Below are 26,576 nucleotides of genomic sequence, written 5' to 3'. Positions count from 1 at the left end.
CACAGTCATTTCCTTTAGACATACAAACTGGAAGGTGTAAAGATGGCTCTTTTTTACGAACCGGTCTTTTTTTTTGTTTTTTAATAATTATTATTAATTACAAAATGACGCTTGTAAGAAAAGGTAAGCAAAATCAACGTTTTAACTAATCCTTGGAATGGAACGGTTAAAGATTTAACCTTATCCTAACTCACAAAAAAGTAGCATAATTGGCATATTTAAGATGTACGGGTTTTTTGAGTTGAGGTGGATAACCAATCTATCCGATTGGTTCGTAAGACAGCCGCAGAAGCGATAGCACCGGAGAGCTCAATTACCTTTCATGCCCTTTCACTGGTTTTCACCATCCTAGCTTTCTTTCACTTTTTAGTGATAGTGATTTTATTTGTTTTTTTTTGTTTTCCCTCTTTTTTTTGCATTATAATATATGATTTCGCGGTGGTTTACGTAGGGTCCTATCGACCCATAGAACTCTACGGAAAGTGTAGACGGAAGTACAGGAGTAGTGTTGACGGAGGGTGTTGGCATTTTTGTTTTCGCCGTTGTTTAATCATAAAACACAAAGAACAGCCATGAATATTAGTATTAATAACCGCAAAACAAAGTTTTAAAGTAACAATGAATTTAGGTTGTTGTTTTAATTTTAAAAGCCCCCAACAAACTCCCCGCAGGCTCCAACCCCTGGCCCAATTAATGAGGTTCCCCCCATTAACCTACCGCCAGCAGAAATTCGCCCATTTGAAACCGAACTTACTTTATCACACTGGGTTAAAGAGACGGCGCCGTCAAGTACATCCGCGGTGCCGCCGCAGGCTGCAGAGACAGCAGAGATAGTCAACCTTGCTTCACCTTTCGAATTCTTAAACTTTACTGTAATTTACATGATCGCCTTGGCCTTGATCATTCTAGCAGTCATTTACAGAAAACGTATAAACTTTTTAGTGTAAAGATGGTAAAAACAAAACGCTCTTTATGATATAGTCAAAAGAAAAGGATTGGAAGCCGGGATCACTCCTCTGCTTAAGAGCATCCCTATCATTTAGTGGATCCAAGTCCATGGCCTTTCTTAGGGTCACTTGGAGCCCTAGCAAGCACTATTGGTGCTGTTATGTGTATGCATTCATTTACAGGAGATAGAGCACTTTTTGCCTTGGGCTTAGGATTAATCTTATATACTATGTTCGTATGGTGGCGTGATGTACATGTGAATCTACTTACGAAGGACATTACACTAAAGTGGTATAATTAGGGCTTCGTTACGGTTTTCTTTTGTTTATCGTCTCGGAGGTTATGTTTTCTTTAGCCTTTTTTTGGGCCTTTTTTCATTCCTCTTCGGCACCTGCAGTAGAGATTGGAGCTATTTGGCCCCCTAAAGGAATTGAAGTTTTAAATCCTTAGGGAATCCTTTTCTAAACCCTTATTCCATTTCTTCTCTTCTCTTCTCTCTGAGCTGCTGTGACTTGGGCTCATTATGCCATACTCGCAGGTTTAAAATAATAAGCAGTTCATGCTTTAGTAGCTATCGTTTGGCTGGCTTTAGTTTTCACTGGGTTTTAAGGAATGGAATATTATGAAGCACTTTTTATCATCTCTGACGGTATTTATGGGTTTACTTCTTTTTTAGCTACTGGGTTTTATGGTTCTATGTCATTATAGGAACTATTCTCTTGATGATACGCGGTATTCGTTAATATATGGGCCATTTCAGTCCTTTACATCACTTTGGCTTCGAAGCAGCTGCTCGGTACTGGTATTTTGTGGACGTGGTTTGGTTATTTCTATTTGTCTCTATCTATTGGTGGGGAGGTTCATGACAAGGTATGGGCCTTGCCCTTCCCCAACTCGTTTACAACGCGTTGTAAACCTTAACCACAGGGTCTACTTTACTATTTGGCTTTGCGACCTTAAACACAAAGTTTACTTCTTACACTAACACTGAAAAGAAACCTAAGTTGTGTTTTTGTGTTTTTTGCAGTATTATAATCATGAAAGTTTCTTTGCTGTATTGCAGCATATGACAAATCTATGAATACAGCGGCATAGATAGGCTGCTTTAGTGGATACGAACCCCCAGAATGTCCCATATCTCTGTCTTTCGCTACATTAGGCTCCACTTCTACTTGTGTTTGTGTTTAAGTTAAACATGGTGTTTTTAATTTTTTTTTGTTTTTGTTTTTTTATTTATTTAATAAGCAAAGCCATAAATATCAAGAACAAACCTTGTGTTGGTGTTAGCAAAGCGGAGCCAACGCAAGTCCTTTGGATGCATGCTAAGGCATTCTTGCCTCTCGAATCAAATAAAGTCAACAGAATGTAAATTGATTGACCGTTACCGCTTCATCTTACTATTTATAAGCCGTAGCTTACTTCGACCCTTCCTATTTTTTATAGAATCTCTGGAGCTTTCCTAGCCACTGTGTTGCTTGTTGGTATTTTCCTTTTGAAGGTTGGTTATCTTAGCCTTACTTTCGATAATTGTTATTAATACGTTTTCTTTGTTGTAAACTCTTTCTATTGGTTCGTTTTGGGCTTAGTAAATTTTCTTTTCCTAGCTTTGTCTCATTATATGAATAATGGGGTTTGCTACTTATGGTGGGATTTGGGTATTGTTTTAGATCTATCTTAAGTACATACTTCTGGAATCCCGATGTTATTTCGTGCTGCCCTCTCAGCCCTTCAACCGATTCCCCGATCCTTTTTTCGTGAGGGAGCGAGCTAACTCCCTTCCCTTGGCTCAGGCGACGTTTAGTTACGTTACGACATTACACAAGGCATCCCCGACCGGCAAACAAAACACAGGAACCCCTCCGCTCCGCGAAGATAACTAAACTACAATTTGTCATTCGATACCTTTTCCCGGTTTTCTCTGCATCGATTTGAAAACGGTCTAGTCGCATATATCACAGGGCTACAAGGGGTTTAAGTCCTCTTATGCGAGGGCAAGGATAGGATAGGCACATCTGTTACAAACAAACAAGGGTCGCACAGAATCCGATGCGCTCGAGCCCGCTACGAATGGAATGCAGCCTTTCACCTGAAGAAAATTCATTATTCTACGAGAATGTTTGCAAAAGCGTTGCTCGTCGCGGGAGATTCTCTCGATCTGAACTCGGAAGCTGGGATTTGACCTTTTCCGTCGCGCCAACGCATTTACTTAGCGGCCTAGAAACGAGTCATTGACTGGTATTTAAGCAATCTCCCGTTGCCTGTACGGAGCCCCCTTTTTATATAGTTAGACCATCACCCGTCAACACAGCCTCAACATTATCAGATTCTGAATTCGAAGCAATGCCAACTGTACCGTCTTCGGATTCCCACCAATTCGCCAGCCATTACTTTATTAAGTCCGTGAATACGGGTGATTTTGTCTCCCACTTAAACGATGTTAACAACTTTTCTTTCTGCCCTTTGATTTGCAAATGATGCTAACGTCAGGTTGAATGTTTATTACCTGGCGAAAAGGAGAGGTAAAAATGAAACCTTCTTCATGATGAAATGGGGGCTGAAAGTCGCGATTACGTGGAATTGTTAGCCATAGCTCGTTGCAAGCCGATATAGTAATTAATCATTCGCAGCGTTAGACGACCGTTTTTTTGAAATTTCGGATGCTAGTCGAGAAACTGTCAAAACCTGCTTAATTGCTCGTTGCTTCTCGAAACAATTGCATAATTTTTACTTTCTTCAAGTTCCGTTTCCGTGCAGTCGTTGTCAGTTGCATCGACGAGATCTCGTCGTTCCCTATCATCTGCGTAAGTCCAATAATGCGAATCTCTAAGCTTTCATTTCCGCTTGTTGCAATTGCCCTTCGAAGGTTTTTTTCAGTCGCTTCTGTGTGGCGCTCTCTGCATCTCGAATCGTATGAAATGCAGGGATTCGCGGGATAGCATTTTATCATATCCTGTGATAGAATGGAAAAAGATTTCCCAAAGACATGCTTTTTTGCCGTCATTCCTATTGTAACGTTTACCTGGCTTCTCTGTCTTGTGGCAAGTTGGCATCCCTATTACAAGGCCCCGTAGGCTGCAAAGGTGGACTGAAAGAAACTCCTTCCCGTAATTGCAAACGCTAATAGCAGATTTTAAGTTTTGTTGCCCTGGCTTTAGAGCGTTGTACCTAGTAGTTAGTCTTATAATGTTAGCTACCTTGTCTTTTACTAAGTTATTGCACTCAGTAACGTTTCAATCTTGCTTTTGCTAAAGCAGCTTTTCTTCGTTGCATCTAGCAATAGCAAAAGCAAAAGTCGAATTAATCAACATTTTTTACATCTTTCTGCTGTTTCTATTAAAGAGAAAATTCATAGAACGCGAGGATCAAATTGTACAGTAATGTCTAAAGGTAGGATTGAGAAGGCTATTGAAGGTGTCTCGAATCACTCGAATCCCCTTGGTTCCTAATCCAACGTTACCTACGCTTAGCGATAGGGGACAGGCGTATTGATGTACAACCTAGGTGACTTTGGATTTTATAAAAATGGATCCTATTTGCGCTATCCGAACTTATGTGAATAGTTTGGCTGAATAAGTGCTCCCCTGAGCGTGCGAGTCACATGGCTTCTTCACTGTTAAGGTCCCATTTGAATATTGTCTTTTTCTGAGCTATTTCGTAGTAACGGTTATTTTTATTGCATTGGCATTGAATTTTCTTTTCCGAGAATCATCACTTAACGCCTCGCTCATGCTATCGTTGATTGATAAGGTTGCCGTTTCAGGCTATAGGGGGTCGGATTCGCTTCTTTGAGAGCCAGGACTCTCTTTTCTTTTTTCAATCGCTTGTTTATTTTGCTTTTCTTGTCGGATCTTGCTTGATTAAGCCCTTATCCTTTCGATTGCTGAGGGTTTGCGTCGTCTACTATGCGTGCTTTGCTTCTTTTAATTCATAGCCAGCGCCTGCTACAAGAATGAACAACCATTATCCCTCTTCCCTCGGTTGAGTGGCTAAAGCCCCTAGCACAACATTTACTGGCACATTACTAGATAAAAGTTACATGGCGGAAATAGCTTAATGGTAGAGTATAGCCTTGCCAAGGCTGGAGTTGAGGGTTCGAGTCCCTTTTTCCGCTTGCAGAATTGCTATGGTCTGCACTATAGATTGTCGTACAGGGCTATCCTCAATACTAAAAATAGAGCAAGCAAGTTAGATTTTGTACTATCTGTACTTAGACATGGTTCTGTAGAATCTCAGGGTTACGTAAGGATAACTATACTTTATCACTGGGCTGGGCTTATAGACCGGGAGATCTCTTCTGTTTACCTGGGCCCGGCATTAACGTAGTAAACATTGCTGCGGACACATCGATCTTTATAACCGAACCGTGCTAGTCGAAGACTGTTGCATATGTCTGGTCTCCTGCACTGCACAGATTAGCGACCGAAAGACCCGACCCTAGCACAGGAAGGATTATGGATCATTAGTCAACAACTGCTCTGCTGATGTAACAAGTACCAGCTTGTATATGTCAAAGCATGTGGCTACAATTTGAACCCACCATTCGCTACCCTTTTTATATAATAAAAGCGCAATGGCTGCCGTGTGCAATACCCATGCCGGCATGTTTGTAATAGATGAGCCTCTTGCTTTATGTTTTGTGCCTATCCCCGCTCTTTGCCCCATTACTATTTCACTTTTTAAGAGCTAAAAAAAAGCTTAATCGCAATCTGGCCGTAGGGACCGAGTTTGAGTAAAGGAAATAAACAGCCTTTACGGTTCTACACTTTGCTAAATCGACCTATCAACTCATAGTTGCCGTTTAGGCACCTTGGGGTTCATTGCCCAGGCCACGCAAACTACCTTTAGTTTGGTTAGAGAACCGGAACCACAAGTGGTTGGGTTGACTTGGGTAGCGCGTTTAACAGGGACCTCTACCCCCAGGCCCGAAAAGCGAAAGCAAAAACAACATTTTTTTTATCATCAATACGAATTTAAATAAGATTCTTGTATAATAATCCATGCGTAACCAGGAACAATTCAATTAGTGCGACGACGAAACATAATCGTAACTAACTGCTTATCGGGGTTTGGAACTACTTCTCGGCCCTGGCTTCTCGCAGACTTATCGACGCGTTGCAGATGGTGGATAAACCATACTGGTATAGATTACCTGTACAAGCAAGCATTTAGAGTAACCTGCTTGTTGTTCATTGTTATCTCGGTGTTGCTAGCTTTGGCTGTTTACTGCTTCTTTTCGTTACGTGGTTTTTTGTTCTTTGAGTCCCTTCCTGGCATGCTAACGCAGCCCCTTAGGCGGGCTTGTGGAAACAAACAACCACGCCACTGTAAATGTTATGAATACAAGATGATTATCACCTTTAAACAAACAAAAACAAAAACATGCTGAGGATCAATCGAAAGATAAGTCCTTAGCTTCTTTATTAACAATAAATAAGCATTTTTCATCCTTACCTTCTTTGTCTTCTAACAGTACGGTTTTAGAAGATACTTCAAGGTTAAATATATCCCCAGCTTCTTTGCCCCCGAATGCTTCTTTGTCTAAGCCTTTACTTTCTTGGAACAAAATCCGTTTTTTATTGGGATTTTCCCTTTTTGATATTATCAAACATAGAAATAAGACGACTATCGGAAACATCCGCAATTAGGGATATGCCCGTTTAGCTGAAGAAAAGGGCAATAGTGAAGTAATGCCTAAGGTGTCCATGATGTCTTTTTATTTTCCCCGCACTTTTCTTTTTTTTTGTACTCTATGTTATGACTGAGAATAGTTATCTTCTCAACAATAATTAAATGACGAAGAGTTCACTTGTATGAAGTGGGAATCTTACATACAGTTTTGTATAGCAACGTTATAGCTGTCGACTATTTCACAACTACACCGAAAAAACCCAACTTTGCCTTTATTTAATTAACCTCCAAGTTTGAGGTAACGGCTTACATACTAGGTATTGACTACAACTTGCAGGAACATTTAGTGGTCCTCGCTGATTTACACGCATGGGAGTTTACGTGTCCTATGCTGCTTGAGTTAAAACGTGGGCTAGCTGTATTTCCGGCTACTAGACTATCATCATTGCCGGGTGCAGCACTTGACTGCTTTGCCTGGTCAAACGAAACAGGTAGAGACTGACAAGGTTTTTTCGCTACATGCTCTACTCGAAGGGCAAAGGTAGTCAGGCTTCCTTTCCATCGATATCATCAACTCTGACTTTTAAAACAAACCTAACTAGCATAATGCTAACGGGGAAAACGGGATTCGAACCCGCGGCTTCTGGCGTGACAGACCAGCACTCTAACCGACTAAGCTATTTCCCCTGCCCCGGCCGGAGGTGGAGGATTCATTAAGCCCCCATCCCTGTTATTTGTTCTTTGAAGATGTTACGTGCAATTTACGAAGTAATATGTGCTGTGTTGTCCAATATAGCCCTAGTCATTCTATTTTACTCTGCATGCATCTTTTTTGAAGCCACTCCATAAAAGCTCCATACATACTTATGTAAATAAACGCGACGGCGCCTAAATGCCTGCTGGCGGCTTTTTTGGTGCTTTTTCCCTTTTAAAACTAGCGTAGCACGAATATTTTTTACCACAGTATTACGTCTTATTATATTCGTGTTTGGAATTTTGGATGTCCTACTCCTGCGGGATGTCTTATTTCTGTTTTTGCGAAACTTTAGATCCTTGTTCCTGGATTTTATGCTTTTGCTTTTGTTTTCATGGAATCTACCTCTAGAAAATTGATTTTTTTTTGAGAGGTGAAACTTTTTTTTATTCTTCTTGCGGTTGCGTTTGTAAGAGGGACTTCTGAAAAGGAAAGCTACGAGCCCTGCGATAACTACAGCATACCCACCCTTAATTAAATTGAAAATCAACCCTTTGACCTTGTTACAGTCACGCCAAATCTTAGTTGGTTCAATCCAAACTATTTTCTTGTTCAATGGTTTTGACAAAATAATTCCCGGTTTACGCGGCTTTGGCAAAAGAAGTCTTGGTTCATAAAAATGAAGCTCCTTTACTTCTACTTTTTCTAGATTCGAATCTTCGATTCCAACAAAATTATACCTTGCTTATTCAGTAATTGACACCTCTGCTGTCACTTCATGTTTTAAAAGGATTACAGGAGTTTTCAGTCCTGTATTCACCAAGATCATATTTGATGAGCGTAACAGTTTGATTAAACCCTTGTCCCTATCATGCCTTTTATTTCCATATCGCAATAGCTTTACTAAATATTATAGAGCGCCTTCACGTAGTAAAGTGGAACTGGAATTATGTAGTTAACCTAAGCTCTGACATTGCTGCATAAGCTTGGCTCCTGAACCGTACATGAGACTGATGATCTCATACGGCTCTTCCCGTCATGTTAGCGTCTTCTCTTTAAGCTATGGCGAAAGGCGGGCGTTTTAAACTATAGTACGATTTTACTTATAATTGTAAACAAAGACAGTTAAGACAGTGATTTAACACGAGTTTAAATACCTTTACCTTACATATGATTTGCTGTTATTTACAATTAATAATCAATAAAGTCAATGGGTCTCCATGTTAGCCCTGGAGCTTGGTGGAGAATCCTCTTTCTAAGAGCATACAGCCAGGCAGGCCTTCCGTTTCTGGAGCTTCATGGGCGTTGCCCCGTTCCCTAACCGGATGCTTAGACGTGAGCTACACTTCGTAGAAGATGCCGCAAGCGTAAATGGTTCGTCCTAGACCTAGAATGAAAGAGCCATCAATAACTTACTTTTCTTGGGCGTCTAGGGACGCTCAATGACAATCCCCAAGTTGTCACTGCCTTACTTTTTCCGCTATTACGATAATGAGTCCCTCGGTGCAGTCAGCACCGTCGATTGTCGGGCAACGAGGCTTACACTCATTCATTGTTCGTCCTATGTGTGCTCTAGGCCTTTTGCTTTTGTGGCTTCGAGGGTAGCTACCTTTCTATTAAATCAAGGCCTGAGAGTTGGCTGAACATCCCAGCTATTGACGTGGCAACTAACGATCTCTGTTTTTTTGTCTGTTTCTGGTTAGAGTTCGCGTCATTAGTAGTGCGGGTCATTCCGCGGATATTGCTTGGGACTAACAGATCACACTGGGGAATGATTAACCAAAGCTCGTTTTGCTTTCTTTTATTTTTGTTTTGTTTTTCGTTATAAGGTCTGTTCTTATCTTAATATCCATGGGAGCTTGTAAAAAGATGAAAACATGAAAATGAAAATGAAAGGGATCCAAAACAAAAGTAGTGTCATTTTCATCGAAAATAGTGTCACTTTCATCATCATCGGGAGGTTGAACTTTCCTAGATCGACTTCCTGTCCCATTTGCTTCGGCATGATAATTTAAATTTTAATAAATAAAATGAAAGAAAATATGATAAGAAAAGAGAAAAATCAAGATAGAAAAAGAAATTAAAAAAACACATAAATTACAACCGTGCTTGCGTGAAAGGGAATGGAAAAGGGAACCGTTAGGATCGCCCATCAGCTTAGGACCACCAGGTTGACGTCGCCGCATCGGCTAGATCTGGCAAGTCGAGGCTATTGAGATCGAAAACACAGTGGACTTAACGGCTTCGTCTATCACACTGTAAAGCCGATAGATTGTATCATTTGCGATAGCACAGACTGCAATAAATATCAGCAATCCTGCAATCATCCCATTCGACTGATAGGGTTGGTGGTTACTTCAGTTACTAATTCGTTAACTAAAGTTACTTGAGGCTAAATCAGCTAAGGTTGTGGATTAGCTATCTCCTTTTTTTCCGAGTCGTAGTTTTTTCAGAATAGAACTAACCATAGGGATAGGGACTTTACTTGCACTCTTACTTTCGTCACTTTTGTTTGTACCCCTTTTGTTGCTATCCCTTGCTAAAGCCCGTGGCTGCCACAGTAAGGGCAACTAAAAGGCTCAAAAGACTCTTTTTGGCATGCATTTATGCTCGTCAATTCAAGGCCACATTTTGGTTTTATTTGTTTTGCAAGGCAGATGCGGTTCTTTGATCCTATTCGCTACTTATCTGTTGCCATTGTATGTTATTGGAAGGTTCAACGCCTTTGGTCATAACTGGCCAGGTGGGATACTTGACCTCTTAACGTTGATTGTCGATTTTTCAATCTGATGATGAATCATCGAACCCACTCTGCGGAAGCGGAGCTACCATATCAGTTATCGTGGAATGCTCAGGGCAAAACTGGAACTACTTTATCCATCTTTCAAAAGAAATTATCTAACCTATAGGTAGTTTGCAGGCCAAAAACACACTCGCTAAGCTATCAAAGACCGTTAGTTAACGTTAACTTGCTATATTCAAATCCAAGACCGAAGCACAAGAGATTCTTGTTGAGAGAGAATAAGTTTTGCCATCCATTACCACGCACGCAAACTACCTTTAGTTTGGTTAGAGAACCGGAACCCGGCGCCGACGATTGAACGAGTTGTTTGTCGCTTCATTCAACGGTAGGGGTCTGGGCCGTGAGTAACTTGGTGCAACATGGAGATCGAATTCTTGCATTCTATTTAGTTTGTTTTTTTTTGCGGAACAGAAAGCGACATCGAGGGAAGGAAACAAGGCAACCTACACTCGTGTAGGCTTGAACTGATCGCCGGCTACTCCCTTTCCAGAGGGTAGGTCCGTAAGATGGTTAGGGAAGGTTTCATAAGGTAGTGTTCGCAGTCCTTGCCGGTAACCTCGCTTTGTAGTCCTAACCACTAATAGTGGCAGTGGCATTATTACCTTGCCCTTCGTAGTTACTACCACTAACAGTGGCATTTTTTATAACTTCTTTGCCATCATTTCGACTAAGGATTGAAGAACGAAAGCGCTCATTTAAGGGAACAAGTGAATCTGTTAAATGAACGGGTTATTCACTTGAAACGGTCGGAAAAGTTTATGTTTGACTTGTATTCTGATCAAGTTAGGCGTAAATATGGGTTTATACAATTGACACAAAAAGGCAATTCAGTGGAAGAGCAGGGGCAGTTACGTGCAAAGACAGTGAAATTCAAAGGACAACCGCAGAGTACGACAGGAGACAGAAATCACTCCTCTAGATCTGATCTAGGGGGCGCTAGTAAAGACAGCAATCTTAGTGTCAGTGAGCCGCTTCGGATCATGAGCCCAACTGAGGAATATTTTATTAATTATACTTTGATGCTATGGCTGGATTTTGCCACAGACCTTTATTCCCCATTGATCAAATGGGTTGTAAAAAAAACTGCAACGAATACAAATATATTGTCGCTACTTCCTTGGCTGTAACTTTTACTTCGGAGATTGAAGTGACTCCTTTTAGGTTAGGAGGGGGCGCCTTTAGTTTAGTTTGGTAGAACGTGGGTCTCCAAAACCCGATGTCGTAGGTTCGAATCCTACAGGGCGTGTTTTTTCTTACCTACCCAAGGATTGCTTAAGCGGTACACATTAAAATTGAAATAGGAATAGAATTAATTTTCGTCGTTAGAAAAGCGGCACATCTGCTATTTGTTTCCTGAAATACTTTTTTGGACAGAGAAGAGGCGAGGAGGTAGGGGGAGGATTCGACAGATATCTTTTAAATCCTTCCCCCTTCCCAATATCAAAATCTTATCTTAGGTAGGACGATTCTTAACTAAATTTCATCGAATATTTAATTGGTTACTCTGTCGGTATTACAAGTATGCAGTTACAAAAAATCTAGCTAGGGTTATCGGAATTAAGCCTAACACGATTCCAGATAGTAATGCTTCAACCATTTTAATTTGTGAATGTTTAATACAAATACTTACCAAAGTAAACGCATTAACTAATAATTAATCGTTAGTAGGTGCGATGGATTAGTAAGCGCTGTGTGTAAAACTTTTTCGTCCCTATTTACTTTTTTTTTCCTTATTTTCTGCTTTATTTTAGCATATTAAAGCAATTCAAATAGTCTGACAGTGCTTTGCCTATTCGTTTTTGGCTGGCATTTAGGAAGTTTTATGTTATAAGCTGTAAGTCGGGCTATCTACAGTTAACTTTATACCTTAAACGGTGTAGAGTCACTATGTATAGGAGTCTGGCCGTTAATGACACGGGCATGGCTCGTTGTAGTCCTTGCTTGGGACGCTGACATCTAAAGCTCCGTTGGTTTATCAAGCAAGTTAAAGGCCGCTAGTAAAGTAAGATTATTCGCTATCCTGCCTGAGGCAATGAAAATTAAATTGAAATGCCAGAAATATCGGTAAAACAAATCAAATAGAAACCTTTTTCTAATGGATTAGCTTTTTTCCTTATTCTCATGTTTATTTGCTTCGCGTGCAGAACGCTCAAAAACTCCGCCGATGCCTACGGAAAGGCCACAGGCAGAGTCCTCTAATTCCCTAGTCTTTACTAACAATTCGAAGGGAGTTCCACAAGAACCTGCTCCGGGCAGTAGCTCAGGTTCAAGTGATTCAGTGCCTGACTGGGAAGGGACCCTCCCACTTTGGCAGATTGGCTTAAAGATATTATATCCTCGGTCTTTTTTAAAGTTCTTGTATGTATTGGATTTTTTTAAGTGCCTTCTCCCCCAAAAATCCTGTCTTGGCCCAGATCTACTGGTCTGGGGCCCAGCCCCTGTAGCGTGAAAAGCTTGGCAAAAAAAGTGAATCATGCCATCTCGAAGTCAGAAACGTATGCCTCTAGCTCAGCGCGTTGTCTAGAAGCACATTCGCCTAATGAGCAAAAAACCCTAATGAAGGATGTAGAGAAAACAACACTTATGCAAGAATAGCGAAACGCTATACCGAAAGCTATCCGCTTCTAACTCTCCCAACTAAGCCCCATTGCGGCTACAGGCTGCCCATCGTGACCATCCCGTTTTATGTTGCTGCCATGAAGCTGACTGTCCAAGCTGCCACTTTCCATGTATTGATTGATAGATTAGCAATTTGCTGCTTTATTAGCTGCCTTGCAGTAGCTTAATAAGGGAACGAGGTTAGCTCAAAGAACTTAAACTTAAACTTGGCAAGCTGAATCTTACATAGGTTGGCTTGTTTTTGTGTTGCTTCGAAACCTAGAGAAAATACAAGCCTTTTTGAAGGGAAGCGATAACACGTAACCAGGGCATACGTAGGCGCGAAGCCGCTGAAATCGTATTGGCATGGCCTAATCGCATTACTACGCTTAGGACAAGAGCCTCGTCACTATGTTATACAACCTTAGACCCTACTTACGTGTAACACGGCGAAGCACTTGAACTTTTAGCTGCCGCTTTGAATACATGAATAAATTGAGGCCCGAAGGGATGAACACGTTAGTACTGACTGATTTGCGATGGCTAAAGTCTTACTGCTCTCTAAGGGACGAAGGGGGCAGCCGAAGCGAAGGCGCGACGCGTTTTCGTGTAACCGATAGATTGGCGTTGCCATAGATATGAACTGCCCGTTGCCTGCGGCCCTCGTTGTTTCATTGTACAGAATACCTTTTCCTTGCCTCGCCACTTAGGATCAAGACTAATGCAGGGTACGTACAAAGCAAAAAAGGAACCGATACGATCAAGAAAGAAAGATAGCCCCCGTAACCCCTAAAAAGTAAAGATAGGCGATATCCTGCAAAGGCAGCCAAAGTAGGCCTCGTGGAACTGAGAAAGGTTAGCCTCCCCGCAACCAAGCAAGCACTGCTTTGATAGCAAGAAAGGCTAGAGGTTGTAGGCAGAAAGTATCGAAAGCAGGCAAGAAGGGAAAGTGGGCCAGTGCAATAACCCAGACATTATTGATCCTCTGCTTCTATTTACTCAATTTTCTGCCTTCCTTCCCGTGGTTGGCTTGTTTTGTTTGCCCTAGCGACACCATTAAGAGGACTGGGTGATTGTGATTAGAGATCAATTCACTGTCGCTTCGAGTACACGACGAGGTTACGAAACCCGTCATGGCGATAACATGGTAATTTAGAAACAAGGCGTGTATGAGGAACTATCAATGTCTACGGTTTGCGTTGGGATTGCCCTTCGGCACTTCAGGGCTCAACCAATTAAACTCTCGGTGTCTACGGCGTTAGAATGAACTTCGTGCATCCATTTATTTCTACGGAATTACCAACGCTAGACTGGACGTATTCGACCATGCGCCCAGATTATGCAGGGAAAACCAGCGATACTTTTTAAGAGCAAAGGGTACAGGAACGTAGTGGCGTTCTCAACTCATTCCTCTGATCCCAGTATAAATTGGATCGGCGAGAAAGGTTAACCCAACCCTGCTTGACACTTTGTGCCCCTCGCTCCCTAGTCTTGGCATAGGATTTAAAACATCGAAAAGGTGGGCTATAGGAAAAAGCGTAGGGAACCGCTTACTTTAAATAAAACAAGAACTGAAAGAAAGAGGACTGAACATAATACCGGGTGGAAGATACATGCTTTACCTTGCAAGTTGTGAAAGCTTTCTTCTCAATAAGAGTGAGAGTTAGTGGTATATAGCTTTATCGAAGCCCGAAATGAAACGATGTTGCACTGAAGAGGACTCGAACCCCTAACTACCTGGTTCGAAGCCAGGGACTCTATCCAATTGAGCTATCGGTGCGGGGGGGTTGGGTCAAGGAAAGCCCAACCCTGGAAATGTTTTTTGCGTTATTTCAAAATGAGTTTACGTAATTAAAGAAAATTAACTCAATTAAAAGACAAAAAAGTCAATCTTTGTCGTTGATGATCTCTCGGTTGGTTACCGAATAATTTAACCATCCCTTCCCTAAAAGAAAGTAATTACTTGATATATGTAATCCGTAATATTCGGATTCAGTCGTCAGCTGTGGTTTTTACCCTCCCCAGGGTGTCCGCTCTGCCCGTGAGACGGTTTTTTAACCACGACGTCTACGTTTAAGTTTAAAGGCAGTCCCTTTACGAATCCGGCTTCTAAGCCTATGGAACTTAACGAAAATCTGGACAGCGTCCCTGGCTTTATTATGAACGGCTTGGATTTTATCCGCCTCCTCCTGCGAAACAGTTATTTCTGTTTCTGGATTCAGCGGCGGCATGTCTTGCTCAACAAAAACTACTTCTGGAGTCGAAGGCAAGAGCTCAAACAGGGCTTTATACATGTCAATCAAAGGTTGCGCCTGGGAGACTATTTGCGCGGCATAATGCGCTATCACTTCCTGGGAGAAGGGGACCTTCAAGAGGAGTTCTATGCCCTCTTCCGGGGACATGCTTAAAGGGAGAGATACCCCAGAGATGAGCATCAAGCCAGGAATAAGGTCCTTATGGAACGACGTGAACAGACGGGAGTTTGCCTCCTTAAACTGTACCGAAATCTGAGCCCATTCCTGCATTGTGGCTTCGCTGACTATGGAGGGGTTTAACTTGGCAGAGATAGAGTTTACTAGATTGTTTATTTGCGCAGGCTGCAGTTGTGAAACGAATTCATAACCGTTCTCAGCGCTGGGCAATCTGCCTTGTTGGCAGGTTTTTAGTATTTTATCACAATCTTGCCAAGTTTCAAATAAGATTGAACGGCAATCCTCCTCCTTTAGTTGCATAAACTGTGAATGTGAAGACGCTTGAGTTACTATTGAAGAACTACTAGCGCCCATATTCATACAGTATGCTGTTTCAGCAAACCCAAGCCCAATTAGATTTAATAAAATTAAAAAAAGAGCAACAAACAAGAATACCTTTCTCAACGAAAGAAAGGAGAGATATATGGTGAGGTTATTAAAAAGAAAGGAGAGATATATGTTGAGGTTCTTAGAAATAAAGGAGAGATATATGGTGAGGTTATTCAAAAGAAAGGAGAGATTTCTGGTGAGGTTATTCAAATTCAAAAGATTTCTTTTTTTAGTGAGGTTATTCATGTTTATCTTGTTTTCTTTTTTTAAGATACAAATAAGATTGAAAAAGCCATCGTCAAAGCAAACAAGGCAATAGCTTCTGTTAAGGCAAAGCCTAAAGTAACATAACCAAATGATTATTTAGCTAACGATAGATTTCACGCCACAGGGCTTGTCAAAGAACTAAATACGTTTCCAATACCTACTGCTGCTCCTGCTAGGGCTATTGTAGCCGCTCCTACTCCAATTAATTTTGCACCTTCTAGCGTAACTAATTCTTAAGTGTCTGTGTAATAATAATAAAAAAGTGTAGTTAGCACACTTTAAACGAAGTAGAGCGGTTGGCTGGCAAAGAAAGCTTACGCCTTTGAAGAAGAAAGATAGAGTTTGCATGCCTACCTTACCAAACACGTTGGATGTCGTCGGAAAACCAAGACATTTGGTAAACAGTCTTGTTGTCTCTTTGCAAGCAAGCCCATTTAATTGTAACAATTTAACGGATAACAAGATTATTTCCGGATGAATCCAAAGAAAAAACATAGTAAGCAGAGCCCTGACCCAAATGAAGAATAAGTGGTAGATTGGTAATGTTATCATTAAGGTTCATTGGTTTTATATAATGTCAACAATACAACTAAGCATTCGTTGACAGAGTCAAAGTTCCCCGTTTCTCAATCGTGGCATCCACGTTAATAAGTCGAAAGCCTCTTGGGCCGTCATTATCAACCAGGAAGGAAATCCTAGAGGAACTAGGATTTTTGGTCCAGTAGCAAGGGAATTGAGGGAATGTAATTTTGCCAGAGTAGTCTCGTTAGCTCCCGAAGTGTTGCGATAACTAATGAAAAAAAAAAGAAAGCTCGTTTCATTTATTAGAACTCAAAGAAACTTCAATTCCTTTAAAAATTTGGGTTTGAAGAGTTAGTTGTCGAATAGTCCAATACATACACATATACAAATATACAGAAAAATCTATCTATATCTATTCTATCTATATCTATTTAGATAGATACAACTCAATAAAACGAAGATGGATAGCCAATGAAAATGAGTAGAAAGGAAAGAACCTTTTTTCCGCCTTGAATATCATTTAGATTTTGCCAAGAGGAAAGGCTGGAGATTTTAGGAATTACTTAAGTAAAAACAATTCTAATAATTACCGATTGATATTTCACGAATAATGATGCCATCTCCACCACAGTTACTTCAATCAGAAATGCGAATACGAAAAGAAAAGCTATGACTAGGATACCAGCTACTAAAATGACTAGAGGTATCGTGCAAATCTTACTGGAAGAAGGTTTTTTAAAAGCGTCACGGAACACACAGAGGGGGGGAAAATTTTTATGGATGTCAAGATATTTTGGCAAAGAAAAAAAAGCCTTACCTTACGTGGCAACTAAACTATAACTATTAGGTACATTAGCAAACCCGGTCTCAGAATCTATTGCGATCATATAAGAATCCCTAAGATCTTAGGGGGCATGGGAATTGCAATTTTATCAACGTCTTATGGACTCATTACAGATCGGGAAGCTAGGCGAAGAAAAACTGGGGGGGGAAATTCTACGCCATATTTGGTAATTGAAAGGGAGAAACAGGGACAAAAGTTACTTATTTTCACCAGTTACGTCTTCAATGAAAAGAATTTTTTTGGAGAAACCTGTAATGTAAATAGGAGGTTTACTTATTCCAAATGATGAAGAAACAGAATCTCATTGACATGGAAGGTACAGTTACAGAATCTTTACCCAATGCCACGTTTTGAGCGTGTTCGGATAATGGATGTCAAGTTTTGACTCATATATCGGGGAGGATGCGACGCAGTTATATAAGAATACTACCAGGAGATAGGGTAAGAGCTGAACTGAGTCCCTATGATCTTACCAAGGGACGCATCATCTACCGCCTTAGAAGTAGGCATACAAACAATAGTCAGTAGATTTCGGTATCAGTTTAGATTTTCGGCAGTTAACCAAACCACTTCTCTTGCCAAATTTCCTATCTTGATTAGATCGAAGAAACATGTAGCAAACCTACAGGTAGATTTACCCAATTAATTCAAGGTTATAGATACGAAAATCCGTGCTTCCATTCGGAAAATATGTAAAAAATGTCGATTGATTCTACGACGTAGACGAATCATGGTAATTTGTTGCAACTCAAAACATAAACAGAAACAAGGATAATAAATATTTCTATCTGAAAAAGAATATTAATTAAACAGAGCTTCCCAATAAAAATAATTAATTAATTATGTCAAGTCAAATAAATCGAGAAAAATTCGTTCACGTGGGGGAAAACGCGGAGTTCAAAAGGGAGTCATTCATATACAGGCGAGTTTCAATAACACTATCATTACCGTCACAGACGTCCGGGGACAGGTAATTATTTGGTCTTCCGCCGGTGCCTGTGGATTTAAGGGAACACGCAAAAGCACGCCATTTGCTGCGCAAGCTGCGGCTGAGAATGCAATTAAAGCATCAGTGGATCGGGGTATGAAACAAGCAGAAGTTATGATGAGCGGGCCCGGACCGGGGAGAGACACCGCTTTGCGAGCTATTCGCAGAAGCGGCATAATCCTCAGTTTCATACGTGACGTGACTCCTATGCCGTATAATGGTTGTAGACCCCCCAGAAAGAGACGCGTCTAACTAGTGATTAGTCACATCAAAAGGAGAGAAAAAAAAATTACGTATGCGCACGCAAAAACGAGATGTCGACCTCTAAGCAGGCAATTCAGTGGAAATGCCTTGAATCCAAAATAGAAAGTAAGCGGCTTCATTATGGTCGTTTCCTTGTATCTCCCTTTAAAAGGGGTCAAGCCAGTATTGTAGGAATTGCCATGCGTAGAGCTTTGTCACAAGAGATTGAAGGGACAAGCATAACACGTGCAAGATTTTGCGGAGTCGTGCACGAGTATTCCACAATAACGGGTCTTCAAGAGACAATACATGATGCTTTAGTTAATCCGAAAGAGATTGTGCTTAGGGGCGATTCAAAAGAAGATATTCAAGAGGCGTTTTCATCTGTAACAGGTCCTAAAGAAGTAACTGCGGGCGATCCATCATTACCACCTGGCGTCGAAGCAATTGACAATTCGCAATATATAGCTACCATTACCCAACCAATATCTCTAACTATTGAATTAGAGATTGAAAAAGATTGCGGATATCGTATAGAAAATCTAGCGAAATCCGGAAAGGGACAATTTCCCATCGATGCTGTATTTATGCCTGTCCGAAACGTAAATTATAGCATCCATCTATTTGGAAGTGGTAGAGCGACGCAGGAAATCTCATTCATTGAAATATGGACTAATGGTAGTCCGACACCACACGAAGCACTTAGGAAAGCTTCTGAAAAACTCATGGACTTGCCAACCACCTTCTCGTATGTAAGGGGCGGAGACGTATCTCTCTTCGAAAATGGATTCTCTTGCTTCCTTTGCCTCCTTGAAAGTTTATAAAGGGTGATTCCCTTGCCTCTGCTTCCAAAGTAGCTTTTGCCTAAACATTTTTAGATTCCTTTGCCTTTTTTAGAGTTTCTAATGATTTTATGCCTTTGTTAGGCACATCTCTATGTTTATAAGCATAATAATAGAATAAAAAAGGCGTTCTTTAAAAAGATCTACTAAGAAGCAGAAACACACTACTGTAAGCACCAGATGAGTAATAAACAGTAATGAAACCCCCCTAACCTAAAAAAGTTAGTGGTTGGCTTGTTTTGTTTGCCCTAGCGACACCATTAAGAGGACTGGGTGATTGTGATTAGAGATCAATTCACTGTCGCTTCGAGTACACGACGAGGTTACGAAACCCGTCATGGCGATAACATGGTAATTTAGAAACAAGGCGTGTATGAGGAACTATCAATGTCTACGGTTTGCGTTGGGATTGCCCTTCGGCACTTCAGGGCTCAACCAATTAAACTCTCGGTGTCTACGGCGTTAGAATGAACTTCGTGCATCCATTTATTTCTACGGAATTACCAACGCTAGACTGGACGTATTCGACCATGCGCCCAGATTATGCAGGGAAAACCAGCGATACTTTTTAAGAGCAAAGGGTACAGGAACGTAGTGGCGTTCTCAACTCATTCCTCTGATCCCAGTATAAATTGGATCGGCGAGAAAGGTTAACCCAACCCTGCTTGACACTTTGTGCCCCTCGCTCCCTAGTCTTGGCATAGGATTTAAAACATCGAAAAGGTGGGCTATAGGAAAAAGCGTAGGGAACCGCTTACTTTAAATAAAACAAGAACTGAAAGAAAGAGGACTGAACATAATACCGGGTGGAAGATACATGCTTTACCTTGCAAGTTGTGAAAGCTTTCTTCTCAATAAGAGTGAGAGTTAGTGGTATATAGCTTTATCGAAGCCCGAAATGAAACGATGTTGCACTGAAGAGGACTCGAACCCCTAACTACCTGGTTCGAAGCCAGGGACTCTATCCAATTGAGCTATCGGTGCGGGGGGGTTGGGTCAAGGAAAGCCCAACCCTGGAAATGTTTTTTGCGTTATTTCAAAATGAGTTTACGTAATTAAAGAAAATTAACTCAATTAAAAGACAAAAAAGTCAATCTTTGTCGTTGATGATCTCTCGGTTGGTTACCGAATAATTTAACCATCCCTTCCCTAAAAGAAAGTAATTACTTGATATATGTAATCCGTAATATTCGGATTCAGTCGTCAGCTGTGGTTTTTACCCTCCCCAGGGTGTCCGCTCTGCCCGTGAGACGGTTTTTTAACCACGACGTCTACGTTTAAGTTTAAAGGCAGTCCCTTTACGAATCCGGCTTCTAAGCCTATGGAACTTAACGAAAATCTGGACAGCGTCCCTGGCTTTATTATGAACGGCTTGGATTTTATCCGCCTCCTCCTGCGAAACAGTTATTTCTGTTTCTGGATTCAGCGGCGGCATGTCTTGCTCAACAAAAACTACTTCTGGAGTCGAAGGCAAGAGCTCAAACAGGGCTTTATACATGTCAATCAAAGGTTGCGCCTGGGAGACTATTTGCGCGGCATAATGCGCTATCACTTCCTGGGAGAAGGGGACCTTCAAGAGGAGTTCTATGCCCTCTTCCGGGGACATGCTTAAAGGGAGAGATACCCCAGAGATGAGCATCAAGCCAGGAATAAGGTCCTTATGGAACGACGTGAACAGACGGGAGTTTGCCTCCTTAAACTGTACCGAAATCTGAGCCCATTCCTGCATTGTGGCTTCGCTGACTATGGAGGGGTTTAACTTGGCAGAGATAGAGTTTACTAGATTGTTTATTTGCGCAGGCTGCAGTTGTGAAACGAATTCATAACCGTTCTCAGCGCTGGGCAATCTGCCTTGTTGGCAGGTTTTTAGTATTTTATCACAATCTTGCCAAGTTTCAAATAAGATTGAACGGCAATCCTCCTCCTTTAGTTGCATAAACTGTGAATGTGAAGACGCTTGAGTTACTATTGAAGAACTACTAGCGCCCATATTCATACAGTATGCTGTTTCAGCAAACCCAAGCCCAATTAGATTTAATAAAATTAAAAAAAGAGCAACAAACAAGAATACCTTTCTCAACGAAAGAAAGGAGAGATATATGGTGAGGTTATTAAAAAGAAAGGAGAGATATATGTTGAGGTTCTTAGAAATAAAGGAGAGATATATGGTGAGGTTATTCAAAAGAAAGGAGAGATTTCTGGTGAGGTTATTCAAATTCAAAAGATTTCTTTTTTTAGTGAGGTTATTCATGTTTATCTTGTTTTCTTTTTTTAAGATACAAATAAGATTGAAAAAGCCATCGTCAAAGCAAACAAGGCAATAGCTTCTGTTAAGGCAAAGCCTAAAGTAACATAACCAGATTCTCCCCCTGATCTTTTTCGTCTTTTCTAACAGGCAAGCATCAACAAAAGGGCCTTTCCATACGAATCATGCCATAAACTAATTTCTGTGTTTCCTCACTATTGCTCAAAATCCACATTTAGTGGGCCTTCCCAGGGTGACACTGAAGGTCTACCTCCTTTCATGCGCCTTCGCTCCTCCATAGGGATATCAACCAGATTCGTGGCAACACCTCGAACAGGGGGCCCGGGCCCACTCGTTTTTGAACTTCGACTCCCTTTGCACCCTGCGAAGACTTACTCCTTCTCTTTCTTTATGCAGGCCAAAACTGTAGTTTGCTTCTTTATTCTAGAGGGATTTTTATGCACCTTCAATTATCAGTACATATGGTTCATTGGGGAAGACCCAATGATGGCATGCGGCCGAACGCCAGAGTGATTTGCAGGAACTGACTGCTAAGGGCCCGGGGGGCGGAGCTCTAATCCAAATGGTATAGCTATAGCTGTAGATTTTGATGGCGTTCATTTAATGTTCGCTTTCGTTTCTGTCAGCTTGTGCCCCCTCTACGAGTTCTTTCAGCTGCTGGATGAATATCTCCCGCGGCAAGCCCGTTCGGACTAAGGCTTCTTGAAGCAGTGCTTCTGCCTGCGTTTGTTGCCCAAAACTTCTGGTAGTTGTGATTGGTTGGGGATATTTTCAAAAAGGAGCCCGTTTAGGTAGGTTAAATGAGAGGAGTTTTGCTTTGCGAGATTTTTTGCAAATAATGTCGAAGAAAGAAGGCAGGAAGGAGCTGCGGGTCCTCAGCGTCTTCTTGGCGACGTTTCTGCAAACGTTTAAATTTTGAGTATAGCCTCTACTCTTTCTTCAAGCGGCGCTTCCTCTGGCACTCGCAAGATTCTTAGCTCCGCAGCACTAGCGGCTTCCTTCAAATCAAGGGCTAGGAGACTAAATTATGTAGCAATTTGGCCGTGGTTTGCTTGATGCCAGGGATGATCGAAGAAATCCAACTTTTTTGCTGGACAGTTAGGCTTAACTCTGGCTCAAGGGGTCGCCGGTTTTCCTCCTCGATCATCTCATCTCCCCCCTCGAAGTCTGCTGAGAAAAATCCGCAACCGTAAGATTATGGTATTAAGCAAGGGAGTTAACGCTCCCGGCTGCATGGAGGCAATCGCTTCATATGCGATAGTTGCCTTGGGCATTCCCCTGTCGAACAACCTATTCTGATATTTTCGATATCTTTCAGGCCTTAGGAGATAAGATCGCGCATCTTCCTCCGGAACCTGGGCAAAGTTTTGAATCTGACGTTCTATAGGGGTGGGCCCGTGTTCATCTGTCAATCTATTACAAATTGACAGTGGCAATTGCCTCCCAGAAATCTCTCTATGATAGAGTTCCCTGAGAAGGGTCTTTCTCGTCTCCTCACAATAGGCGATTTGAGGCTCCCAGAAGGATAAAAAGGGAATTAACAAAAAGAGGGGGACTCCTAAAAAAAGAGAAATAATTCGCATTACAAGTTTTTTAATAACTTGATGGTGGAGATGACAAAAACGAACTACATTAGCATGACTCAATTGCGGCTACAGGGACTTACGTTTCAACCAATCGAAGAAGTCTTTAAGTAGAAGCATGGCTTTTAACAGTTCCTTTCACGGCCTCTTGCCCTCGATGACGTCCTTGTTACTTTCGTTGCCTCCCTTTTAATACGAGGCATTAATGGAAGGCGCTACTGTTGTTTCTGCCTCTGTTGCTAGTGCTGGTATTGCTGCGGTTTTCGCTACTTAAATATCTAGATGGCATTAGTCGCCACGCCACGGATTAGCCAAATTAAAATAGCGAAATTCTTAAGCCATTTCTATTAATTCGGAAACTACAATTTTTCCAAATCATCGTAACGTACTTCCACGTATCCACTTAAGGGAAAGTCTTTCCTTAATAGGTGACCTTTGAACCCATAATCCGTTAATATACAGCGTAACTCATGATAATGGCAAAAGCGCACTCCATACATGTCCCACACTTCTCACTCCCACCGACCAGCTAATGAAGATATACTGATTACTGAACTTACAAGAGTGATCTCGTTTACACTGATTTTGATACGAATGCATGATTTATATTAAGTAGTCGGTAATTAATAGATAACTCTGATTTTTTTTTTTGGGAAGGGTAATCGACTCCGCAAATATCAATCAAAATACCGAAACGTGTATTAATATGGCATCTGAAGAATAATAATATTTCATATAGATAATCCGAGAGTAACGTATAATATGCTTTCTTTCTTTGAGATTTCAAATCTATATATCCGTTTGGAAACCAATAGAACAATAGCGAATGATTCTGGCAGACTGCAGGTCATGATAAATTGAAAGGTGACTTTTTGTATTGGGTTTTTCATCTCTTGTATCCATAACCTTTTTTGATGGGCGAGGGAGGATTCGAACCCCCGACACCGTGGTTCGTAGCCACGTGCTCTAAATCCCTGAGCTACAAGCTGTTTCACAGTTTTTATAATTGTTTTGTGTTCAGCCCTTTGAGGTGTTTGGATTCCCGGGGATCTCAATTTCCTATAAAACAAAAAAACCCTAACTTTCGCTTTGACTATCGCCAAGTGGGCAGGTAACACAAGGTACGAGATTAAGAAGAGAAAACCCAAGTGCCATTACGCTTGGTCTGGAGAAATGGAATTTAGCTTGTCTTTTGGAGTCCTGGTTTATGGTAATAATTATGATGTTGATGTTTTTTTGTTTCTTTTGCCGCTATCATGCCATGGCACGGTAGCTACCACTACCGAACTATGTAGAAGCTCCCTTTTTCTTTAGCACTTAGGAGGCGGAGTAAAACCTATCCCGTTCCTCCTTTTGCTTTTCTTTCTTTAAAAGTAAGAATCCTTTGTGCGTATTATACTTCTTGCGAAGTCCACGCTTTCAGAGTCCATGTTGCCATCAGAGTCTATGCAGCCAAAAGATGTAGCCGTAAAAGGGCGCTATGTGATCATTTTACCAGTGTTCTGTTGGAATAACCGGGCGTATGGTTTCACAAAACGTTTGATCGATAATTTCCTACCTGAGCGATTGTGTGGACATTCTGGCGATATGTTCTTTTTATACCTTTAGTAAATCTTGAAAGGCTCTACTTTGACAAAGCAAAGAAGTTGGAAAATGATGGGTCATATAACATTGAACTAATCATAGGATATTTAGGATATTGGCTTGAGGTTTTGACATTCATGGCAGTGGTCTACGTGCGTGTAGTTGATCTTTTTAGAGAAACTAAAACAAGAAGATAGTGACAAGAAACGTAGATAAAGTGGCATAATTAGTGGGACTTTTGTATTGGTCGTAGTCACCCGGACGTAGGTTTGGAAAATAAACTTTTAACTAGGGGCCGACTTATTAATACATATGTTAGGTTTGGAAAATTAACTGGTAACTGAGGAGGTAGCTGCAGAGATGACTAAGTTAAACACTGATGCCTACACGAAAGAAAACTACAAAAGAGAGACAAAAGAAAAGAATGGTTGCAAGAGTCTTTGGGAAATGGAATCCAGGATAGCGAATAATCTTTACTTTACTAGCGGCCTCTAATTTGAGTCCCTCATTACCCAACTCTACATTTGGAGTTGGCATATCTTTGCTAACTGCATAAGGTATAACGCCAACTTAAGTGAACCTTGCGGTTCATTAGATGGCAGGCAAGGAAAAAAACCTCTTTTGCATTGTTTTCACCCGCCAGAAAAAAGCATGTAATATGCCATATAGCTTGATGTTAAAAGAAATGAAACCTAAAGCGAAATCTACGCGTAGAAAGTCTTTATGACATACGTGCGGAAAGGAAAGGGTCGGACTTTCCTTTCCTCGGTGTCGGCGCGACTAAGACAAAAAGCGAATAGTTAAGCTTCTTTTACTTCCTTCTTTTAGATTACTTACTATCTTTCCTAACGGCAGGGCACGCAGGGGTTATTTTTATCTCTCAATCTTTGCTTTCCTTTTTAATTTTTTTTCTTTCTGGTTTTCTAATATTTATTTTTTTCTATGAGCTTCGGCCCAAGGATCGTCAAGATCGCCGCCCTCCTGTTGGAGTCACTAGGGTTTGTTTTTTCAAAGCATACTTGTTTGCTTAGTTCTTGTTGCTCCTGTTCGGAGTCACTAAGGGTTGGTTTTTTCAAAGCATACTTGTTCGCTTAGGTTCTTGTTGCTCCTGTTTGAGTTTACCTACACTTAAGGTTCTTTGCTCTTGTTCTGGTTCTTTATCCCCAACTTCTTTCTCTACCTGTAGTGCCAATTCGATTAGTTTTACTTCAGGGTCTTCCGGGTTAGACTTTGCCACCCTTTTAACATACTCTGCTTCATTGCGGCGGAAGACAAAGTTGAGCCTTGGCTGCGTTGTCGAACCTCCCAACCCCTTGAGATACCGTTGCCGAAACACGGTAGGTAGTCTATCATAAACTTTCTTTAAACATCTTTCGAGTGTAAGCGAAAGCCTGCACGCTCGCTTAGCTGAGAAAGATCGCTCTGTTAGCAAGGGTAACCAAATTTTCAAAACTTCCCCGTTGGCTTTATTGCAAGTATGTTACATATAACAATTCCGTAATAGCGTGGAAGATAATCGTCCTGCCTCTAAGGGCTCCTTTTTCACTAAAAAAATGGACCTCTATAAGCGACTATGAAAAGCCTCTGAGTTGATAAAGTGGAGGGTAATGATTTCCTAATAACATAATAGGCACATTATGTTCTTTCGTAAAGATCTTCCGTACTTCGTATCCATGCACCCTTGACCGTCTAATATCATGTTTTATAAAGAGGCATCGGTTTAAATGACATTAATCTATTCTATCACCCATACGAGATAATGTTGGGTTACAACCTGTAAGATTTCGGAGCCTAGGTACAAAGTAGACTTTAAAGAAACTTATTGGCAATGAACCAACGTGTCTTTTGTGTGCCGGGCAGTATTTTCTAAGATCAATAATCGTGAATCCATAATGCTATTCGATTTGGGTATCTACACTGTTTGTTCTTTTTTTTATATTTTTGCGGATAGATACTCTGTTATGT

The 26,576-nt window shown here is 41.1% G+C and overlaps 2 non-coding genes and 1 pseudogene across 2 annotated transcripts; 1 reads left to right on the top strand and 2 right to left on the bottom strand.

The window, feature by feature from the left end:
* Positions 1-5,096: 5,096 nt before the first annotated feature.
* Positions 5,097-9,216, bottom strand: LOC147464813 (uncharacterized; annotated as a pseudogene).
* TRNAD-GUC (transfer RNA aspartic acid (anticodon GUC)) lies at positions 7,190-7,263 on the bottom strand. The gene has a single exon. It is a non-coding gene; the product is annotated as a tRNA-Asp (tRNA).
* Positions 9,217-11,245: 2,029 nt separating the features above from the next.
* Positions 11,246-11,319, top strand: TRNAW-CCA (transfer RNA tryptophan (anticodon CCA)). The gene has a single exon. It is a non-coding gene; the product is annotated as a tRNA-Trp (tRNA).
* The last annotated feature ends 15,257 nt before the right edge of the window (positions 11,320-26,576 follow it).

Source organism: Adiantum capillus-veneris, chromosome 1 (assembly GCF_014529385.1).
Source record: "Adiantum capillus-veneris isolate H3 chromosome 1, ASM1452938v2, whole genome shotgun sequence".
NCBI classification, from domain to species: Eukaryota; Viridiplantae; Streptophyta; class Polypodiopsida; order Polypodiales; family Pteridaceae; genus Adiantum; species Adiantum capillus-veneris.
Note: the sequence above shows the minus strand (reverse complement) of the source record. Positions and strands in the feature narration are given on the sequence as shown.